Below are 25,070 nucleotides of genomic sequence, written 5' to 3'. Positions count from 1 at the left end.
GCAAGTGATCCTCAAAAGATAAAACATCAACAGGGTCATCAGTAAATGAGAACAGAATATTTCATAGAGTGAATTACAGAAAATGGTAAATGTCAGTTGATGCTACTCTTAGAGAATTGCAGTACATCAGAGTGTGATTTTTAAAAAGAATAAAAAGAAAGATAAATTTTAACCCAAAGTGTGATAGAAGAAAACTAAATCCTGAACATAGTTTTAAACCAGGGTTCCTCTGTCACCGAGCTGTGTGACTTGAAAATCATCCTGGACTGGCTTCGATGTAAAGAAAGTGGATTTGAAGTTTTCTTTTGGGTATAATGATGTAATGTAATAAGTATATGTATAATGATGTAATATAATGTTGTATACCAAAAATTTAGGTATCTGGAATTCTCAGAAAATAGTTTTCCTATTTTGTTGGAAATATGTCCATTTTAATGTTAAAACTTGTCACTTGGCGATATTTACTAGTGTGTTTTAGTGTATAGCATATGTCGAACCATATCCACTTTCTTATGTAAATGGTAATAGTTGCCATTTCATTATTCGTATAGAATTGGGGTGTCCTTTAGCAATTTAGTATCTGATTGTAATTATAAATGATTGAATCTTGGGTGTAAGTTACTTTGTAAATGCATTTATTTTTAACTGATATAGAAAAATAACTATTGTACATATTAATGGGATGCCATGTGATGTTTTGATACATATATAATTATATAATATTTAAACCAAATTAAAAATATCTGCAATCTCAAACATTTAACATTTTTTTATAATGAACATTTGAAATCCTTTCTTCTACTTTTGAAAATGAACAGTGCATGCATAATTGTCACCCCTAGTCATCCTATCCCAATAATAAGCCAGGTATTCTCGAAGCTGCTGCTTCTGTTTTTTGTTGTAGTTGTTTGTTTGCTTGGTTTTTGAGGCAAGGTTGTGCTGTTATCCAGGCCAGCTTTGAACTTGAGATTCTTCTGCTTCAGCTTCCTCAGTAGCTGGGATTACAGTTGTGCCGTGGTATCCATGAATACCCGCTTACTCCTATTTCACTGTAACTTGCCACCCACTGATGGACCTTTCTCCATCTCTCCCTCTCCACGCTCCCAGTCTCTAGTAATCACCATTTTACTTGGGACTTCTAGTAGGTTGATTTTTTTTTTATTACGCATATGAATAAGCTCATGAGTTACTCATCTTTCTGTACTTTTCTTATTTTCTTCACCTACTGATCTCTAATTTCAGCCACACTGTTGCAAATAATAAAATTTAATTATTTTTATTGGCCAAATGGCATTTGCTTGTGTATGTATACCACATTTTCTTTATCTAGTCATTAGTGGATGAACATTTTGGTAGTTTCATTTCTTGGCTCTTGTGAATAGTGCTGTGATGAGCATGGGCGTGCAGATGTCTCTTGGACCCAATGATTTCCTTTCCTTTGGATACACAGCTAGTAGTGAGATTGCTGGATGGTATTGTAGTTCTTTCTTTAATTTTTTTTTTGAAGAAAATCATACAGTTTTCCATAAGAATCATACTAATTTACTTTTCTACCCAGAGGGTACCAGGAGTCCTTTCTCTCCTCGTCCTCAGTTACATTTATTATCTTGTCTTTCTGATAAAAGCTATTTTTACCGGGTGAGATGTTGGATCATTGTGGTTTTGATTTGAGTTTCATTGATGTGTAAGATTTTCTCTTTCTGCTTCTGCTTAGATTTCACTGCTTCCTTCCCAAAGCCCTTGTGATGATAGCTAATTTCCCTCTTGTAATTACAGAGCATTAATTTAAGCCTTTGGAAGATAGCCTTATGAAGGAGTTGGGAGTGGGGAGTATTTTAAAGAAAGCGCACATCTCTTTATGTATGGGTCTTTAGAAAGCTGCTGGGATGCCTCAAGAAGCATTATTTCCTATTTGGGAATGTAGATGAGTGGGGTGGTTGGGTGCTATGCTCTGACAGAAGATGCGCGTCTCCGTCCTACAGGTAAGTCTGGGAAAGTGTGCTCCTGCAAGGCCAAGAACATCACAATTAATTAGAAAAAGTTGGTCTTTGAACACCTCATTTCTCATATGGTTCACTTTTGTTAACTTTTTTGCCAAAAGGTTTTTATTTTTTTTTATTTTATGTGTGTGTGCGTGTGTGTGTGTGACTTTAACTCTCTCAGACCAAGAAAAAGGAAGGTGTGACAAGTCTCCCCTACTCCTCATTGTCCCTCCTCACAGTGTCTGCATCTTCAGACAAGTCTGGAGCCAGCAGAGCTTCCCCAAAAACTCGAAACTAAAACCAAAGAGACGAAGCATTCAAGTTGCTTATTTTTGCTGAACTACTTTTAGTGTTAAGTGTAATCAAGAAAGAAAAATATATTGGATATAGTATTTGATCAAATTATTTAAATATCCATGGGAATCATAGCCCTGTCAGACAGGAAATATGAAAAAAAGAATTCTGACAATAAATAAGTTGTATCCTGTTAAGTGACTAAAAACAATACCAACAATAGCAATAAAAGCAGTGGCTTAATAACTAGATGTGCTATAATTCAAATCTGAGGGTCCTGCTCTGAAGTCTCCATTGGGAGGACCTAGACTTATAGATCTTCTTTGTATTTCTCCATGTAAAGATGGTGAGTGAAAAAAAACATGCTGGCCATTTCCAGTTCTAATTCTCATGTTCCTATGAAAATTGTTGGTCGATATGAAAACCCAGCTGCTTGGTGAATAGGTAATTGAGTTTGCTTAACATGGAACTCTCTGTGTTCAGAATCACATATCTGACACCTACCTGATATCGCTACAGGATATTCTTCAGTTCAGTTCCCAAACACCACATGTCTCTAGCTGAACACCCTCCATTCCTTTAGACTGGCCTCTCCTACAGTCTTCTCCACTTCATCTGCCAGTGACTCAAACCAAACATCATTCACCAATAGATTAGAATTTCAGTAAATTCTTTGGGTCTCACTTGTCCTAGATTCAGATTCTCACCTCTTCTCTCTACACCTACCTTGGCCACAACATGATTCCCATTCAGCTGGAATACTTTGCCGTCCCATAATTGCTCTCCCAGCATCTGCCCCGGCAGCCCCCCACCACACCAACACGTTCATGCAGTCTCCATAACAGAGTGGCTAGAGTCACCCTGCCACATGTTCCACCTCTCCATGCCACCTCCTGTCATGCCCATGCTCCACGCAATGCACCAAGTTTCCCTGTCATTCAGAATAAAAGGCCAAGTGGACCAGGCCACCTGGACATCTTCCCTTCTCACTTCCTTCCCTGCTCTCTTCTCCTGCCTCCCCTGCTCAGCCATCCCAGACTGGGGGCTGTTCCTAATGTGCCAGATGCATTCCTTGCTTTTGTGCCTTCTCCCTCTCCTGGACTGCTCCTGACCCAGACACCTGCAGGGCTCACTTTACCTCCTCTAGATTTCCCAGTGGTCACTTATTCTCAGAGTCCTTTCCCAAGTATGTTATTTCTAAATGCCACCCTATAACTCAGGAACTCTCTGCCCATCCTTCCTTTCTCCATGACAGTCTCTTTCTGAACATCACATGGTTTCATTTCTTGTCCTCAGTTAGTCTCTCTGCCTTTGTTCTCTCCTGTGCTTGCAATTCCTGAGGTTGGGTCTTCTTTCCTCCTGTTTTAGATCTCATATCACAGATAGTGCTGGGCACATAGTAGGCTCTCAAGGTTGTATGATGAATTGACGAGTGAGTGAGTAGCTTAACCACAGGAAATCATATAGTTAACTCATAACGTGATACAGTAAATTATAACTCATAGCATTAATATTTTTGCATTAAGTTTGGAAATAACCTGAGATTATTTGACATTTTAATCGCCTATAACTTAGGAGAATTTGGCGTATTAAAGTATAATTTGACATTGTAGAGTATCTAACAGATTAAATTGATTCTAATTTAAAATGTGGAATTGAAAATTTGATTTTGCTTGTCATTCTAAGTTGAATAGTCTAAGGAAATTTTACTATATCTGTGAAAAGCATTATAACATACTTATAATTTTGGTTTATTAGATTTGTGGGAGTTGGTTAAGTACCCAGGAAGCTTAGCTTATAAGAAAATTGAAGTACTTATAAAGTAAAATGAGTAAATTAAATTCATAAATAAAAGTTAAAACATGATGGACTTTTTTCAAGTTGGAAAGTTTACTTAAAAGCGCTGTTAATATTTTCTGGATTTATAAATAGAAAATAAATGATTTGTATAATAAATGTAAAAGCACAAGAAGGTAAGATTTTAATACTGTAATATTACTACATCAAATATCAATTTTTAAGGTCAAAATAAACTTTCAAATTTTTTCCATGCCTTAAATGTATTATCTAATGTATCAACAGTACATACTGATGGTGAGCATGCAGATATCAGTAGAAAGATTTCTCCTTCTTTCTATTTTGCAAATGATGTTCCCAGAAGAAAAAAAAAATAAGTTTGGTCTTATTTCAAAACCAATCACGCCATTCTGGTTTAGCTCTCTATGCATATGTATAGGTTAACTGTTAGGGGTTAATTCTGTCTCCCTAAAATCCATATTTTAAAGCCTCAGCCCCCAATGTAACTCTATTTAGAGACAGAGCTTGTAACGGAGGTCATAATGGCAGAGCCCTCTTGTAGTAAGGTTGGTCTTCACAAAGGAGAGGCCATGTAAGGAGTGGGCAGGAAGGTCCACCTGCAGACCCAGGAGAGCCCTCGTCAGCCTATTTGCACCTTGCCCTTGGACTTCCAGCTCCCATAACTGTAAGAAAATGAGTCTCTGGTATTTAAAGTGCCCAGTCCATGGCATTTTGTTCAGGCTGCCTGAGAGGACTAATCTACCCGCCTTTCCCTCCAAGTATCATCTGCTTTTCTTTCTCTAAGGAATACATTTGTTTAGAGATCTTGGAATATGTTGAAGGTTCATAGAAGCTTTTTTTCTTGAAGTTCACACTTTTATATTACATATATCATTGATTTATAGATGCCACTGTTCCTTCTGCCTCTCTTGTGTCACTAAGGAGAAGAGTGAAGGCATATGTACAATACAGACATTTCCACACATCTTGAGGTACAGATGCCCAAAGCAAGGGTGCTGAGGATTCAGTCAAACCTCGTGCTGAGTGGCTCACAAGAGCAGTGGGCAGCAGACCTGGATGTTCTTGGTGCTCCTCCAAAACCTTTGTGCCTGTTAGTTCATTTCGAATGTCAGGCAGAAGTTGGGTCGAATTCAAGACTTTTGCAATGTGTTTCCAAGACTTTGGGTGGTGCTGGTAGAAGAGTGGCTGGTGGGTTGTTTCATCAGGAAGGAATTGACCTGGTGCAGGAGGCATGTCTGGCTGAATTCTTGTGTCTTGAAATAGTTCTCATAATTTCAGAATGCAGTGAGCTCTCACATGCAGCATTGCATGTAATGCTGGCAAAATCCTATTCAGATATAACATATACAATTCAGCAAAAAAAAATATTTTAAATTTGTTATAAAATCTCCCAAGGTCAATAAGCCTGAAATTGATTACCAACATTTCTGATTTGCTTAATGAATAGCATGTTTCTGCTCACACATATCATTTTGATCCCCACCTTATTTGACCATATGCAACTGAATATATAAAACCTTTGATATATTTATTTGATTAGTTTCCTTTTTCTCATGAGGACAGGGGTCTTCTATATTTTGTATTTTGTAGCCGCAGCACAATAAAGAACTCATAATATTGAAAGAATAATTAATGATGCACTGATAGGGGACAAAATCCTTCTGAGTTTGGGTCCACTGACATTGGCTCTAGAATGCTCCCTATGGCCTTAACTTGTGCCTGCTCACTTTTCCACTGATATAGCATTGTTCTTGGGCCTAAGCATGAGACATATGAATCATTTAGGCTTTGGAACAACTAGTTTTCCCCCTCACAACAGGCATGTAAGATAAGAAATCTTATTCATACAGTTTAGCAGCTTTCTTCACCCAAGTGCAGAAAGGCTAAGTGATTTGGCCAAGGCCAAGCAGGGTTATCAATGTGGAGCTTCTTCTGACCTTGGTCTGCCAAACCTATCCACTGATGGATATTCTGATGGAATCTCGTCTGTGTTCCTACTGCTCAGGGGATGCTGGTTCAGTCTAAGCAACAGCATTGAAAAGAGGGCTTCTCAGAGGTATTGCTGCAGCTGTTTAATCTATGGCATTGCTACTGATCATGTGTCCTTAATGTCACTAGCATTGCTTATTATTGGCTGTGGACCAGCAGATGGCCAAAACAGAGAAGAACATTCCTTAAATGGAAAATAAGGGACTCTGAAGCACTGTTTACAGAAAGTCTCCTCATTCATTCAGCTTTTGTACAGCTCACAGAGGACTTTTTAGGACCTGATTTCATTTGGTTCTCATTCCTTCCTAAAACGATATGGAGGGGACGGGAGGGGAAAGGGGGATAGGAAGGGCAGCAGAATAAAATAGAAACTAGTATTGCTGTATGTATATACGTGACTCCATAACCAATGTGATTCTGCAACATGTACACTCAGAAAAATGAGAAATTATACCCCATCTGATTCAAATGTATGATATGTCAAGATCATTGTACTGTCATGTGTAAAAAATGTCCAAAAAAAAAAAAAAACGTTTGGGGAAGGTAGAATGCAGAGGATAATGTCCAATGTACAGATGATAAAAACTGAGACTTAAGAGTGGAGAGATGCTTTCAAGCATCCACTCAGCAGCAGCATGACAGAGACTAGGTGGCTTAAATAACAAGAATTCTTTTCTCACAGTTTGGAGAGTGTAGAGTCTAAGCTCAAGATGCCTGCAGATTTAGTTCCCTTGTGAGAGCTTTCTTTCCTACTTGTAGGCAGTTACCTTCTCTCTCTGTCCTCACATGTAGGATAGAATGCTCTGTGTGTCTTATAGAGGTACTAATCCCATCACAAGGGTCCGACCCTCAAGAGCTGCTCTGAACCTTTATCTTCTAGAGCTCACCTAGAGCTGATACCTGTAAATATCATTGTATTATGGATTATGGCTTGAATTATAAATCCTAGGGGAACAAAATTAAGGCAATACCTTAAGGTTTCACTGACAGTGAAGAGGAAACAAAGATAGGAAGATAACCTTTCTTCTAAATTCAAAGTTTATTTCATTAGCCATCAATTGAAACTTGAGCTTTGGAAACCATCTGTTAAATAACTTGCTAGGTGGTATAATCTAAACAGAAAAGAGCCCAGGTGTGTTCCAATGCCATTCTTTACCTTGTTCCCCATACTATTCCCCTAAACCATTACGATGAGGGGTCATAGGTAGTGGAACATGATTTCTGCTTTGCCACTTGTGCTAGTTGTTAATTCTGGGCACCAGACGCATCCAGGGGTCTGCTCCTCTGGGCCCTAGATGATGCATTTCTCGTCCCTTTGGTGCTGGATATGGCTACTATTTTGGTCCATGAGCTTGTAGCAGAGTGTATCATGTCATTTCCAAGCAGAAATCTAAAAACCACTGTGTATTAGAAAGAATTCTTTCTCTGATTCAGTGATGGAAAACATTTAAGCCAGCCTAGTGCCCCCTCACTCCACCAGCTCATGAGGAGGAAGAGTGGTGAGTCATACACATCCTAGGATATTGGCTAATGTAGAACCAGAGACAACAACCAGCTCAGTGACTCCGGGGCTCACGTCCTGAGCAGAGAGCAGAGTGAGGCTCAGAAGAGGAAGAGAAGTGGGGTGCTCTGAAGCTGTCTAATGTTGCTGGGACAGGAGATGCATGAGGCTTCAGACAATTATTCAGGGTCTAGAAAGAAATTGTACCGGCTTGCTCATATTTTCCTCAAAAGCAAGACACTTCTACTTTATGGCTGCCCCACAGTGAGCATCTGTTGGTGACTGACAGACCAGGGTCAGGTGGAGGAGTTGGCGAATTTGGTCAAGGTCTATGAAAAAACGGTTATTTGATAATAATAAAACTGATATTAGATCTTTATCTGTCTTGTTTCTTGGATGCTTGCAAATTCGAGAGGAAATAAAGATATATGTTTTCATATTCAAATCTTATTAGTCAGCAAGAGAAAATTCTGTGTGATGGGCCAGGCACAATGTAAAAGATTCAAGGCAGCATTAGGGAAAGCAGCAAAGAGGGGAAAAATCTTGCTACCAGCAGTCTACAATTTCTGTAGGATGTTTCTCCCAATTTATGTCCATGTCATCACGTTACTATAGTAATAACAATGATAAGAGCCATAGTGAGCGTGATGGTAGCATATTACACTTAATAACGAAATACTGCATGTCAGATCCAGTCCACTAGCACAGGAGATAGGTGGTGTTGAGAGGCTACCAGAACATTGTAGAACAGGGCTGTACTCTTCGAGGCAACCACAGCTGGCTCTGAACTCTCAGGAGGGCTTGTGAGGATATCCCAACACCAGGCGCTGGAGATACTGGTGGGCAGAGAAAAGGAGGCTGGAGTTGATGTATGGAGCTGATGTATGCTCCTTACATAATGCACACTTGATCCATTAACTGTTCATCAGTTTAGTTTATCACTGTGTCTGTTGGATTAGGACTTAAAGACAACCATGTTGGAGGTATTGCTGACTTCAGATTACATTATCTTCTTCTTCATAAGTTTGGAATTTTTAAAAAATATTTTTTTAGTTGTAGATGGACACAATACCTTTATTTTTATTTGTTTATTTTTATGTGTTGCAGGGGCTCAAACACGCATGCTAAGCAATCAATCTACCACTGAGCCACAACCTCATCCCTGGAAATGTGTTTTTAATAATGCTCACCTGATTCTTATTAAAGTGGAAGGCAAAAGTATATTAAAGTGGAAGGGAACATATATATTTTATTGGAGGAAAATAGAGGGTAAGTTCCAATATTGCATTGGACAAATGATGCTCTATTAGATATTCACACCAGAATTGCTCTATCATTCTAGGGCGAATATAGTTTCAAACTTCTAGAGTTGTGTTGTTTAACCTTGCAGATACATATGGACATTGAGTCCTTGGAATGTGAGTACAGGTGGAGGTGTATAAAAAACACTGGATTTCAAATATATACTAAGATGAGAATAATGTCATATACCTCATTAACAATTTTGGATTGGTTACATGTTTAAATGATAATAATTGAATATATTGCTTTAAGCAAACTGTATTAGTTAAATTCCGAATGTTTTAGTTTTTAAAAATGTGATGAGTAGAAATTTTGTGATAATTTAAGTAGCTTAAGCACAAAAAACCCCAAATCTTAATTTATCCCTTATAAGGATCATGGCTGACACATGTGTTTCAGAAGACAAATTAATAAAAAAGAAACATAAAAATAATTTAGTCAAAGTTTTAGGTCTCACAAGAGCCTTCAAAGGTGAACATCCAATGACCCAGGGAAAACTGCACTTTCCTGTTTGGGGTTGAAGAGTAGGCAGCTGACATACGGTTATGGGCCCTGCTTCTTCTGATATCATTGTGTTTAACTTCATGGAAAATCTGAACATGGTTAAAGGTAGGTCTTGATCTTTTTTTCTCTGAGCTTCCTTGACAACTTGAATTTTCATTTGCTTCTTGCTCTTTCTGTTTCCTTTTCCCGCACGACTCTCACCAACTTAAGTGTATGATCTCATGAGACGCAGTAACACTGACTTTCAACTTTATATCCTAGCAACTGGCAGATAGCCTGGGTATCTGGTACTTAATAGCTGACTTGATTATATCCTGGGTGCCAAAATCCAAGGCATTATCATAAAATTCTAGAATTGAAAGAAACTTTAATATCACCTAGTTCAACCATTTTTTTTTTCTCACAAAGCAGGATATGAGACATTATAGAAGAAGCAGGCAAAAGAAGAGTATTTGAAAGATTATTCTGTATGTAAGTCTGATTATGTTTTTAATGTTCAAAAAATAATATTACTAATAAAACAAAAATTCATTTAATTTTGTTAAAAACATGCTGCTAGAATGAATACAAATTATCCTACTAAATTCAGCTTTGGCTTGTATTACTTCTGTTATGGATGATGAATTTACACTTCTGAAATAATTTTAGCCATGGGTGAAATGGGAATGATGGTAATTGTATCATCCTTACGTTATTGAGCTACGCTACTGCTATGTTTTAAATGCCTCTCAAAGTTCATGTGTTGGAAACTTGATCCCCAAACAGCAGTGTTGAGAGGTGGGTCCTTCAATGAGCTCTTGTAAATGGATTAATGCTGTCATCACAGCAGCAGTTGGTTATGGAGAAGTGGGTTCCTCTTTAAAGGATGAGTTTGCTCCTTCCTCACGCATGCATGTGCTACAGTATCCTTCTGCCTCCCACCATGGGATAATGCACAAGAAGACCTTCACCCAATGTGGCTCCCTTGACCTTGAAAGCCTCAGACTCAGAACTATAAGAAATAAATCTATGTTCTATAAAGTACCCATTCTTGGGTGTCTGGTTATAGCAGCACAAACAACTCAAAACAGCTGCACATTAAAAAAAGGCAAACAATGGAGAACACCTGGTCTGAAATATGTGGTCAACACACAATAAATCTGCCCCTCCCTGCCAACAGCATCTGGCCCTCATTCACTCCCTCTCTGTCTCTCATTGTCTCTTTTTATCAGGCTTGCCAACCTGCTCCACACTTGCAAAATGTCATCATGCATGATGTATTGAGACTGTAAACTGAAAACAAAACCTTTAATGACTATGTCACATTCTAGCAAGTGACTTATTTAACAGATACTGGAATCAAGCTTAGGGAAAATATTCAGCTTTACAAACGAAAAGAAAGGAAATTCAATATCGGGGTCAATAAATTCTGCTTTAAAAATGAAAAAAAACCCAGAAAAACTCATTTAATATTAGCAAAATCTGTTTTTAAAGCACTGAAATTATGCTATGCAATAACTGAGAGTAAATTGATTTCCAATTTTGATAAACAAGCAAATAAAAAACTGTTTAAAAAAGGAAAATATCTGCTGCTATTCCTGAAGTTCATCATCAAGGGATGCCAACAACCCAGACTTCATGAAATGGAGACACAAATTGTCAGCCCACTGACCTCAGAGAGAGGAATGGAGTGTGTTTCTATTTGCATACACGGGCACACGTGTGCTTGGTGCACTCGTTCTTGTTCTTTCTTCTCTGTCTTTGGCATTACATAGGTATCCCACACATCTGCCAAGTAACATTAAATGCTCCGTAATGGCATTAACTCGTTCTCTTAATTACTCCACTGAGGGCTTGTCATTTGGCTATTCTCATCTGGATATGTTCTTATTTCTCAAGGACGCGGTGTTTAATCCAATTTTTGACATTGCTATTTTTTGCAAGAGTCTCATCACTCCCTAATTAACCATATTTCTTTTCTCTCGCTTTTTATCCTCATATCTCCTGCCTTAAGAGATCCCATTAATTGAGAAAATGGAACCTTTGAAGTTGCTTGTAGATATTAGTTCTGAAAACCAACGTCTTCCTCCAGAGTTCCTCTTCTCTCTTCTCTTTTGGACACGTCCTTCAAAGCTATTGTCGAGTTTCTTCTCTAGGAGCCTGTTTCACAGTTAGTTCCCCAGTGGCTGTGACCATCATTTGATCCACTCACCCTGTGGTCATTTCCTTCAATTGTCTTGATTTTGATTAAAGAACTTCAATGACCATGTAAATCACCAAGCTTTGACTTCTTGTGAGTTTTCTGCTCACCTTCAGCCTGATGGCCCTGCTCCTCTGCTGACCCCTCCATGGTCAAGCAGACCGAGCTCTCTCCTTTAGTTTTGCACATGTGTTTCCCACTGTATGCTGAATTCCTTGGGAGGTGAGCCGAGAGCCTCACAGACAACAGCTAGGAGTGAAAAAACTCCAAATGTAAGAGGACAGGGGCGGTCTTGAGCTCTGAGTCTCCCCAGCTTTCTCCCTTCTACCAGGCCAGGCCTCTTTTCCTTCTCCAGGAAATGAAGCTATGTTTGCTATCACTCCTCCACCACTTCATACCACATCCTCTAATATGGCCTCCTGCCCACAGGGGAAACAGTGAGACAACCACTTTCAGCAAGTTCCCCTGACCCCAGGGCCTCTCTGTAAGGAAGTCTTTCTGGAACATTTTCCCTGGTCCTATTGGCCTACTTGGTATTCTTACTCACCATTAGAATCTCAATGCATGAATCCTTCCCAGCTCCTTCACCAGGTTAATGGACCATCATTCATGCTCTCCTACACGTGTCCATTTTTAACAACACCCATGATCTAGTGACTGCTCAATTCATGTTTTCTCTGTAAAAAATACCAGGTATTTGTCCAACATCACTTTCTCAAGATCTTTGCTCTTTGCCAGGCACATAATTTTCAGTCAATAAATACTGATTGAGTGATTTCTTCAAAGGTAAAATAGGACAGTTCTAAACAACATATAAACCCAGACAATCTGTAAAACGTTAAGTTTGGGGTTATTCAGTCTTGATACCTTTGATCTAAATACCATTGCATTTATCAGATGCATCACATAAAATCCACAGGCATATTTACTACCCCTGATTTTCTAATTCATAAGCTCTATAGTTATAAAAATAATGCTAAGTCCTAGTCCCAATATCTAAAAAAAATAAAAGTTGCTCTTTTCAAGGTTGTCGTGATTAGTGAGGGCAGCAAAAATATAAAGAAGTTAGTCTCTATTTTAAGAGATTCTGTGTCATCTGTGCATCCCTGAGTCCATACAGAGGACCACAGGCCCCCAGAGATAAGAGATGGAGGCCTTATCTAGAAATTGTGGGGACATCCTATGGATCATTGTAGGATTAAGTTGCAGGCCTGATCACCTTATGGACCATAGCAATGGATTTGTCCTGTTTAGATGGATTCAATGTTGGAGAAGACACTTGCCTCCTCTGAGTCAGGTGGGACACAGAGAGTGGGGCAGATCATGGTACTCTTAGAAAGACGCAGAGAAGTGAGGATGAATGCCGCAGTCTGGCTGGGCACAATTCAGGAGCCACTTGTCAAGCAGAAATAAACTTTATTTTTAGAACACACGCTGCACCACACAGCTCCTCAGGAATTCCCTCAGAGTCCAACTGCCACCATGGGGCTTCCCCCAGCCTCTCAACCCCCCTTCCTCCTGCTCTTGAGGCCGATTGGCTGGGTCACGTGGGCGGAGCCAAAAGAGTCCCCCAATGAGCAGCTCCATGGTCTGAAAGGGCGGGGAAACAGCCCAATGAGCATCACCGCAGAGGAGCCAATCAGCTGGCAGCTGGAAGTTTGCTGGGGCCCCTTCAGCTGTGGCTCTCAACAGATGAAGGTGCCCAACAGTTCACCGGGAGAACTGTGGCAAAGTCACAGTTGTTATTTCTCATTTCTTCTAATATAATACTTACCATCTTTGTGATGACATAAAAAATTCTTTTTGCTCCAATAACTCACTACAACAACAATAACAAAATAAGTTTTTTGTTTACCTAATGAATAACAATTATTTTTTTTGCTTCCTGACATAATTCTGGGTATGTCATGCTAATTGAGTAACAAAAAATATGTAGAAAAGTAGTGATTCCTGGGATGTAAGCAATGAATTCTGCTTTGAACATGTTGAGTGAAAGCTCTGAGCAGTGGGAAAGGCAGATGGAGGGACCCAGTAGGTACACAGGTGTGAGACTTCTCTCTACAGTGTGTGAGGGCTGCACTGTGAGCTCTCCTTCAGAGGGGAAATATGTTACTTCCATTTAGAAATGAAGCCTACAGAAGGCAGAGCAAGATTTGTTGTTGAAATTTACATGGAGAAGTAACCTAGTGGACAAGAGAAGTGCGAAGAAATATAAGCAATGAAAAAATAAAGAACAAGAAAAGAAAACTAAATACTACTTAAAGAAGATGGAGGTGAAGACGAAGGAGAAAGTGATAAAGAAGAACATTAAGACCAAGGCAGAGAGGAAGGACGAGGAGGAGAAGAGAAGGCCAGGAATCAACTCAGCAGGAAATTCATATTCCTTTTAGAAAACAGAAACTCAAAACAGGACAAAAGTTGAATTTGAATTTCTTGCTCCAAAATAAAACTAGGAGACTGAGACATACCTGGCACTTTCAGTGGCATGAGGCCAGATTGAATCCATTTTCTCAGGCTTGCTAAAACGTTCACATTGTTCACTGGCGATTTTTAAAAATCGCTAATGTTAATTCATCCATTAGCAGCTGTTCTATCTTTTTAATATATGCAAGAAAAGGAGCCAAGAAAGCAAGTGAAAATAACCTTTTACTTGCACAGTTGTATTGACTTAAGTCCTCAGGAGTCAAGGATATGGGTCTGCTCCTCAGCACAGGGCTGTACCAGGCACTCAGTTCCAATGCGGAGTAGTGGTCAGACCTTCGGGGTATGCGTAATTTTTACAGTCAAGTGACATTTTCAAGAGAGGCTGAAACATTTTACTACCAAAAAAACAATGTGTGAACATTGCAAATGCTTTATATTACACCAGGATGGATAACATTGGTCTTAAATTTTAGTCATTCTGGAGATGAACAGCTTTATATCTTTGTGATTTCAGTTTGCATTTACCTGAGGATCAATAACTCTGAGTACTTTTCTCATAATGATTTTTTACCATAAGTATATGTTTTAAAGAAGTGTCCATTTAGGCTTCTTTTTAACTGGGTGATTATCTTCTAATTGAGTTGAAAGAGTTCTTTATTTCTGGACAGAAGTTACAATTATATATATGAATTGAATATATTTTCTTGCATACTGTAGATCATCTTTCACTTTCTAACCAGAATGTTAGCAGCACTGAGATTTTAAATTTTGATGAAATCCAATTCATCCATTTTATATGATCTCCACTTTACTGCTTTATACAAGAAATTACTTCTTCCCATCAGCTTGTGGATGTCCTTCTGTGCTTGCATCTTTGTATTTTATAGTTCTCTTTTATCTTCGGTTCTCTGATCCATTCTTTCCTGTATGTTGTGAGTTAAAACCTGAAAGTTTTCCTTCTCCATATATTCACTCACTAAGGAATCCTTTATTTAAAAGATGATTGTTTTTCCTATTGAATTAACATGAAAGTTTAGTAAAAAAAAAAAAATCCATTAACTGTGATGTGTTGTCCCACTTCTAATTTTTTTGTTCCCTTTATCTACAAGTCTATATTGACACTAGAACAACTTTATAGTTATTATTATATTATTATCTGTTTACTAGGGTAGTAAGTTTTTAAATTAGATAAGGCCCTCCACTTTATAGTTGTTTTTCATAAGTTTTATTAATCTGTGTTTTTACATTTCTGCACAAATGTCACAATCAGCATGTCAGATTTGACAAAGCATCTTGATAAATTTTATGGGTGAGGTCTTGAACTTATATATATAAAGATCTAATGACATTCTCACAACTTTGAGCCTTTCAGCTTAAACACAAAGTATTTCCCATGTGCCTGGGTCTTATTTACTTTCACTAATGCTTTGTAGTTTAGAGCTTCATGCCAGCCAGCCCTTGGGCTAATGCAAGTCCTTGTTTACTAACATACCATTGGCCAAATTAAGCCACGTGTTCCGCCATCATCGATGCATAGGGAAATGGACTGTGTGGGGATAAACCAAGAATCCCACATCGAGGGCTGCAGAAGGAGGGGGTGGAACCTGGAGCCAGCAAGACCTTGCATGTTGCGTGGTACAGTGTTGAGGGGAAAGGTGAGGACTCAGCTCTCCCAGTGCCTTGATGCTGGTATCACATGAACGGGTCTCAAAATACCCTCACATTCTCAACAGATATGAGAAAGAAACTTTACTGACCAAAAAATGTGCTGGCAGAACATGGGGATAGGTTACGTGGAGTGAATTGAACCGGGGGAAGATCAATCTAATCAAATGAAGCACGGCAGGGCAGTTACTCACCCTCCAATATCCGCAGTACCAACAGGAGGTGAGTGGTCTGTGACTAGCATCCCTGAATGTGGCATCTTACTGTATTGCAGGAGGAAAAGTGATCTTACCAATGATGTAACATAATTCGAGAGATATTATTTTAGCAAACTGCAGAGTTGGGATTTGATCCCAGTTCTTCTTGACATTGCAGTTATTTTCATATCTTTACACCATGATATATTCATTCATCTATAAAATAGGATGTCATACTATGTATCCTACTGTCTTATTTTAAGTAGAGATGCATTTGTATGACATCCTTCTTGGCTCATCCACAAAGGACAAATAAGGAATCATGTGGTATAAAATGGCATGTGCTCCTTTTTGTGCATAAGTGTTATGGACAGGTGGGCATTTGCACACCTAATACTTCTATAGCCTTTGATTTCTTTGCAAGCAGCAATAGGGAACATTTATTTTTGTAGAATGAAGACATAGAACAGTGACTGGTACACAGCGGGAAAGCAAAGAAAGATGGGAAGATAGAATGGTGATGGGCAGATGGAATACATGGCTCGTTGTGTCCATTCCATAAGAAATGGTTGTTTGTCGCTCTTTTCTGGGCTAAAACAGAGTTGTTGCAAGTAGACAAACTGTTCTCAGAAGTCTTGCACATCTGACTTGAAATTTAAACAAATACTAAAAATTCTGAAATGAGAGTTCTTATAGTAATGGAATCCGATGTCATTGTCTTAAGAAACTAAACAGTTCTGGATGAAGTTCTAGGAGCTTAAAGGAAAACAAACAAACAAAAAAAAAAAACAAATTTCAGAGTCAGGCTCAACCAACACAAAAGTTGAGCAAAAACCAAAAATAAATAAAACCTATAGTATGCACCCTAACCAGGCAATTTCTTAAATAATCTACAGAATAAAACTGCGAGGCAGGGCTGTTTAGGAAAGTGGCATGCAGTTGAAGAAACACTTTCTTCTGGAGAACCATGGTGATCCCAGAGCCTGAGTTGTGCTTGCAGTTGGGAGGAGATCGGCTATTTTGCTGCATTTGAGTGGAATGGGCAGCAACTACTGTTCTGGGAGAATGTTCTGCAGAAATGCAATGGTGCTGTTTCTCAAGAGAGTCAAAGAATGACTTCCTGGCTTCTGAGTAGCACTTGTTTGTTTAATGATGGAGGAGGAGAGCTGGCTGTGTGAAGGGTGCTGGAGAAGACCTCCAAAGCTGCTTTTCTCTGTGTCTGTGTGTTTACTGTTACCTCCCACCATGTGGGCCTAAGTAGTTTTGCTTATTCCCTTGATTGTTATCTGTAAGCCCCATGAGGGCTGTAACCACTCCTTTTGCCTGTTTAGGCATTACTCGAGGCTGCTGCTTGTTTATGTTCACACAGACAACATCTTAAAGAAGGATAAGCTGGACATGATATCAGGAACATGCATCAGCCTTGTGGAAACACACTATTCCATTTTATAGATGAGGAAAATGAGAACCAGAGACTGTCATGAAGAGTCTTGGGTTGCGCAGAAAGGGTGAGAAGCTATCTTATTTCTCTTCTGCATCTGCCATCAGTCATCTGTCCATCTGTCCTTCCCCTCCACAGGTCCACCCACGTCTGCCATCACTGAGGGGAGCAGCACTTCCCATGGTACCTCTCTTCCCTGTGATTCACGCACATTCAGCAGAGCTACTGGCTCAGGAGAAGCTTTCCATAAATGTGAAATATTTTTAAAGCTATACATGAGAGCCATTGTAATGCCCTTTGAAAGGATTTTAGTCCTGATGTGCTGATAGATCTTTAGCAACTTGCTCTCTGTATGAGTTTGCCAGGACTTCAATGACAAATCAGCAAGACTTGGTGTGTTCAATGCCAGAAATGTGCTTTCTCACAATTCTGGAGGCTGGAAGTGCAAGCTTAAGGTGTCCCCAGGACTGGTTTCTTCAGAGGTCTTCCTCCGGGGCTTAGAGAAGCCATCTTCTCACCTTGTGTTCTCATGGTCTTTCTTCTGTATGGGTCTGTGTCCTAAAGGCCTCTTTATATTATTATTGTCTTTTCTTTTTTTAAATTGGTGCATTATTATTGTACACAATCAGTAGGATTCATTGTTACGTGCACACATTATGACAATATAATTTGTCCAATATTGTCGCCCAGTATCCTAATTGCCTGTTCTTACAAGGACAATAGTTACATTGGGTTAGAGCCCACCTCATCACCTCATTTTAACTTAATTACCTCTTTAAACAGCCTGTCTCCAAATATGGTCACCCTCTGAGGTATTAAGGATTAAGACTTCAACATACAAATATCAGTTGAACACAGCTCAGACCATACCACTCTCAGAAAGAAAAGTGCTGTGTTTGATGAATTATGTGGAAATAATAGAACCTTGAGACTAATCTCAAGCTCTCAAGAAGATGAGAGGAGTAGAGGCATGGGGAGGAGGGTGGGTTCGCCTCGGCACTGCTGTTCAGTCCACTTGCTTTCCAATGAAGGCCAATTTCCTCATTAATGCAAAATCACCCTTTAAAGTTCCATTTCCAGGTTCTGCATGAGCTCAGAAAAACATCACTCCAAGGATCCATATGGAGGCCATCTAGGAAACAGTCCTGAGTTGAAGGTTGGCATTAATTTAGGTGGACTAGAACAATAGATCCACCTGTATGAATGGGAATTTTAACTATGGGCAAATTTCTATTAAACCAAGAAGGTGGAGTAGGTATCAGTGCCGGGGTACTCTCTGAAGGGCCAGATAGTGAGTCAAATGGGAATTCCTCCTTCATTTCTGGAACATTTTCTTTTACTAGTTTCCATGCCGCCATTCTCTAATTTCTGTGTGTGTGTGTGTGTGTGTGTGTGTGTCTGTGTCTGTGTGTGTGTTTTCCCCTACCTAAAAGTCTAGTTGCAACTTCTGCGTACATTAAATGTTACAGGGTAAGTGCCTAAAATTCAAGAGGCAGGCCCAAGTGTCCTCTCATTGTGTCTCCTGCTCTCCCGTGAGCATCCCATGACTGGGAAGGTCCTCTGTGCCCAGAGGTCTTCAGTCCTTGCACTCTTCTACACTCAGGACAACGTCCACCTTTAGACATCTCTCTCACTTCCAACTGCACACTTCCAAAACTATGGGCTTGATTTTGGTCTAATTCTTTCACCACTAAACTGTCTCAGAAAATGTGTTCATGATATCCTTGATTTCACATTGAAGATATTGCAATTGAAACTATCTGATTAGAGGAGAAAGAAAGAGAGAGAGAGAGAGTTTAAGAAAAGAGTGGACAGAGCTCAGAGTCCTGCAGATGAACACCAGAAGTCTAAACTTTGTGTCCAGAAAGAGAAGAGAGCATGATATTTTCTGACGGGTATGTAGAAGAAGCACATGAGACAACCAGAATGAAAGGAGGGGAGGGGGAGAGGCCCCTATGTGCTGGCAGGTTGTAGTGGTTTAGCTGTGGTGTCCCCCAGATGCTCAGGTGAGAGACAATGCAAGAAAGTTTGGAGGAGAAATGATTGGTTATGAGAGCCTTAACCAGTCAGTTAATTAATCCCTGATGGGACAAACTGAGTGGTCATTGGAGGCAGGTGGGTTGTGGCTGGAGGGAGTGGTTCATTGGGGGCGTGGCTATGGGGTATATATTTTGTATCTGGAGCGTGGGGGCTTTCTCTCTCTGCTTCCTGATCACCATGTGAGCTGCTTCCTTCTGCCGCATTGTTCCTGCCACCTGGATCCCTGAGGAATGAAGCTGGCTGTTTATGGACCAGAGACCAATGAAACCGTGAGCCCCAAATAAATTTTCCTCCCCTAAAATTGTTCTGGTCAGAAATTTTAGTCACAACAGCAAAAAAGGTGACCAAACTACGGGTGTTCCAGTCAAACAGTGGAATGTTAATTCTGAGTCAACTGTGAAGAATTGAATATATAATGCAAATTGCAAATTCCCACTAATGTTTCTTTTTTTTTATTTTTATTCAATGGCATAGTAACAAACACAATAGATACATTCAAACAAAATGCTAATAGTGACTGAAATCATTAAGATAAAAGCAGAAAAGGTTTTACTCAGGAATTAAAATTAGAGAGAACCGAGGGAAAACAAATAGTAAATTATAGGCATAAACGCAAACATGTAGATACCTTCATTAAACATGAACAGTTAAATACACCAATTAAAATCTGGATATCATCAGAAGGAAATTTAAAACAAACAAACAAGCAAAACTACAGTACCCGAGGAAATTCTATTTATAAGAAAACTTCTTCATCTATAATTGTGTGTGCAAGTTAAATAAAATGAAAAAGATTGCAAAAGATACAAGCACTAATCAAAAGAAATGTGGAATGTTCTATGTTAATATCAGACAATGGAGACTTCAGAGAAAGAGGAGTAAGAGCAATGAAGATGAATGTTACCTAATGAACAAAGAGGCAATTCGCTAAGTGTACAAAAGAATCCTAAACCTTCAGCCTCACAATATCCATGCAACATTAGAAAAAGAGACTCAGAACAGATGATGAGACCACAGATAGTATTGAGAGGAAAAGCAGGAAGCCCACAGCTGCATCTCAAGGCCTCAACACATCCTTCTTGATTGTTATTAAAATACACAGACATGCTAAGTGGGCTGGCAGGACACCTAGCAACACCAAGAACCCAGGTCTAACAAATAGCTATGGCATTCCAACAAATGATGACAAAATACATAGTCTGTAAAAGTACTTTGACTATTTATCAAGAAAGACCACATCCCAAGTCATAAAACAAAATAGTAAAAGTAGAAGACCTAGGATCACCAATGTATATTGTACATACTGAAATTAATAAGAAATCAATAACAAAGGTAACTATAAAATCTCTAAAAACTCAGAAATTAATTAAGAATTTAAGCAATTCACAAGTCATGAAGGAAAATTTGATAAACTGGACATCATCAAAATTATGAGTCTTTGCTTTGCAAAAGAATGAGAACAAAATGAAAAGTCAAGTTACTAAGAGAAAATATTTCCTTATTAAATGTCTGACAATGGAATTGCATCTACAACTTGTAAAGAATTTTGAAAATTCAACAGTAAATAATAAACCAGTCAATTAAAATAAAATCAGCAAAATTGTTTATCCTGGATGGTTTATCTAGGAAAATATAGCAGTGGTAAATAAGCATAGGAAAATATACTCACCTCATTAGTCACTAGGGAAATGCAACTTAAAACCAAATAGATTCTATTACACACCAAAGAGAATGACAAAATAATTAAATAGTAAATTTAAACATTAAGAATTTAAAGTCACAGTATCAAACACTGGCAAGGATGTGAAGCAGCTGGAACTCTCATATATTACTGGTGGGGATGCAAAAGAGGAGATTATTTTGGAAAACTGACATTCTCTTGTACACGTCAGTGGATACTTTCTGCATGACTAGCAATTCCACTTCTTAGGGATTTACTCAAGAAAAAGAAAAACCATATGTACACAAAATCTTCTAAAAAAAATGTAGTAGCTCTGTTTTTACTGCCAAAGCTGTAAACCTTTAAAATATCTTTTAGTGGGTGAATGAGGAAATTAACTGTGGTAACTATGTATAACTGAATTCTAAAAACATTAAAGACAAGTAAGCTATTGATACATGAATAAATCTCAAAGAAGTATTTTGGGATAAAGAAATGGACCTCACAGGTTACATACTGCCTGATTAGACTTAACACATGATGGAAAAGGCAGCTACTGGGTATTCTTGGATTAGGATCAACTAGGAAGAATGCAGCCTGGGAGGGTGTGTAGTAGGAGAAACAGAATGAGAAGTTGGTGGGGTCATTGTACTATTCTGCATGCTCACCATGGTTGTGATTGTATAAATCTATAGAAATTTAAAACTCATGCAAATTAGCATCAGAATGATATTTTTATTGTATACAAATCTGGAAATTAATACATTTAAGAAGCGAAGCATGGAGGGCAGGGTCTAGTTGTGTTATAGAAGGAGGAGAGATTGGATTTGGGTTGTAATGCCAGACTCGTGGGACCCCAATAGACCTCCAGGAGCTGAATCTGAAGCAATCACACAAGAGTCTTTATTGCAAGCTCGAGCCTGGACTCACAACTGTTTCCGATGCAGCAGTCCCAGGGAGTGAGTCCCGGTCCTTTATCCAGTGAAATTTTATAGGTTTTAGGGGGATACTCTATGCATCACAACATCACACAGCAAATCATTCCATACCATGGGAAAGACAAACAACAACTCTTAACATTGAGTTCACTGGCCGGAACAAGTTGGGTAGGGGTGATTTGTTAGTACAAGAGGGGTATTCCTTTGAACTGATTGGTTTAGGCCACAAAGGGTATACATGCTAAACTACATGGTATCCCAACATATTATCAACCACTATAAACTACTGGGGGATCATCTGGCATCCCAGGTATTTTCTTTGTTTCATGCTGATTGGTGGTTGCTAGGGGGTTGCTATGGGTCCTCACCTAGCCTAACTGAGTCAGGGACACCTGGCGCTGCAGATCTCTCCTGTTATTTGCAGACAAACAACTCAGCAGGGTGGGTATGTGCCTAGGAGTGCTCTATGGGTTTTTCCAAGGACAAGGGTCACCCCTTCCTTGGACAGGCTTTGAGGTAGAAGCTGTTTTCAAAAATGGAGTCACATCAGTTTCTCAGGATTAGATTAGGATACTTAAAAAAGGATAGACATGGATAGAGAGAAAGGATCGGAGAGGAGGGGAGGAATAGGGAGGATAGGAAGGACAGAAGAATAGAATCGACAATATGATTGATGTATGCACATTCCATGTATGTATTATATATCAAAATACATTCTACTGTCATGTATGACTAAAAAAAAATTTAAAAAAAGGATATACATGGAGACACAGAGCAACACATCAGATGAGTAGATGTGGTGTAGGAGTGAATGTGAGCTATTGGTAAAGATTTGTGAGTTATGGAATGCATATGGTCAGTGTAATCATGAGTGTGGACAGAGTCCTCCTGGGAGAATGTGCAGCGGGAGAAGGCGTTCAGAGACAAATGCCAATACTGAAGAATTTTTCAGGGCTTATGTTTGTCAGTAACTTGGCAAAATAATCCAGGCAGAACAGTGTGAAAACCAGTAGAATGTTCCAAGATGATAAATGTGGTCAACTGCATCAAGTGCAACTAGTTTAGACATGATCTGGCCACTGATATTTGTAGGTGGGCCTGGAATTATAATATCATGACAACTCACAAGAATTTCTGTAAAGTCTCAGAGTGTCTTAAATGTAACCAGATGTGCCAAAGGAGCATGTCAGAATATTTGAGATAATGGAAAGGTGCAAAGTATGTAACAATGATTTTGTATACTATAGCATTTTTCCTTTGAAGCAATAAATATCCAGTTTGTAGTTCCATAGAAATGGATTTAAATTCATTTCCCTTAGGTTTTATTTTTAACCTGAAATGGATAATTTCAGAATTGATAAATGTACACAGAATCTTGACTTGGTGGAAATTCCTCTACAAGAAGCTCTTCGAGCAGAATGGGGTTAATATTATGGAGCTCTTACTATGTGATGGTCTCTTATTTATAGACATCATTGATTTTGTCATCAAATCACTTATTCAATAATCCTTCGATGATCATTCCCTGAGCTCTTGCTAGGAGTTGAAGCAGTGATGAGGAAGGAGAAGGGAATAGATTTGGGGTTAAGGTGTTGTGTTGTGTTTTGTTTTGCAGCCACAATGGATGACCTTGAAAGCAGAGGATAGGGTTCAGATGTAACAAGTGAAAACACAGGACACCCAGTTAAAAATTTGAATTTCAGGCAAACAATGAATTCTTTTTTGGTATACCTGTCTCATGCAATATTTGTAGTTCATATGCATGTATATATGTATTTCTCATGCAGTTTATAATACACACATATTTAATGAGAACTACATATACTAAAACATTACCCATGCTTATATGAAATTTAAATTTAATGCCATGTCTTGCATGTTATCTGGCCAAGCTACAGCACAAGACTGAAAGGTTAAGTATTTTAAAAGTATCAATAAATGTTACCTACATTAAAGAATTCAACCAGCCCCATTGAAGGACTGTGGTCCATTAGTCTGTGATCTTTGGCTTCCTTTGCATACTTCTGTGATTTCTAAATTTCAGGGAAGTTGAAGCTTTTAAATACAACCCCCAGGTTCTGCGGGTGGGAGCTATTGGCAGGGCTGGAGAAAGCAGAGGGGATTTTCTCCTGTCTCCTGGCTGTGCCTCTGGCATCAGGAACAACAACTGCCTGAGGCAGCTCTGGCTCTTGCAGGGACTGTGGCATCAGCCTCAGCATCCTGGCAGTGGGCTGAGGAGCACAGCATTCCTGTGGATCCCTGGGATCCCATTCAGCAGCAGTGTTCTGGTCCCAGCAGCAGCACCAGAAGCCTGGCCTCAGGGCGGGTTCCTTTGCTCTGGCAGTCGCTGATCACGGACAGGGCTCTGGGATTGGTGTTTGATTAGATTGGAGACCTTGGAGTTATTTTACAATGGGTTAAGTAGAAGGAGTGGAGGGAAAGACATACTTACCTTGAAGGAGAAGGACGTGAGTTGCTACCACAGACAGCTGCATGGCAGCCCCTGGCAGAGCTCACCACACAGGACACCCATCACTGCTGTGACTCAGGACATCTCAGGACAACAAGCAATAGTGCTGGTGTGTGTCTGCACCTTTCTCAGGCTCTAGAGAGAATCTGTTCTTACAAGTTTGAGTTATGTCCTAGGTCTCTTATGGTCCATACTTTGTTTATCCTTTAATTGTGTTTACATCCTCCTCATGCCAGCCACCTGGCTATGCCCTGTCTCTGGATGGACTGAAGACAAGCTGTGAGCCTGTCTCTGGACCCCAGGCCTACTCTCTGCATATTGGCATCTTGTGAATTTTCTGCCATCCCTCTGTGGTCCTTCTGAATCTCAAGAGGTTGAGGACTTTCCGATGAGAAATGATAACTCCACACAACTGCAAACTATGAACTCTGACTTTGCTCATCTTAACTTCGATGTAAAACTGTGGGATTTGAGTAAAATCTGAAAACTTTGCCTATTTTACTTTAGGAACAAAAAGGGAAAATCCTAAAACAACTGCATTAGTTCCCCATGACTACTCAGCAAAATATAGTAAGTAAAAATTATGTTGTTTAACTCTTAGAATATAACAGTATATTTATTCAAGTAATTATTAAGCAGAAAGTAATCCAATCCTGGATGACCTGA

This window comes from Marmota flaviventris, chromosome 15, assembly GCF_047511675.1.
Source record: "Marmota flaviventris isolate mMarFla1 chromosome 15, mMarFla1.hap1, whole genome shotgun sequence".
Lineage (NCBI taxonomy): Eukaryota > Metazoa > Chordata > Mammalia > Rodentia > Sciuridae > Marmota > Marmota flaviventris.
Note: the sequence above shows the minus strand (reverse complement) of the source record.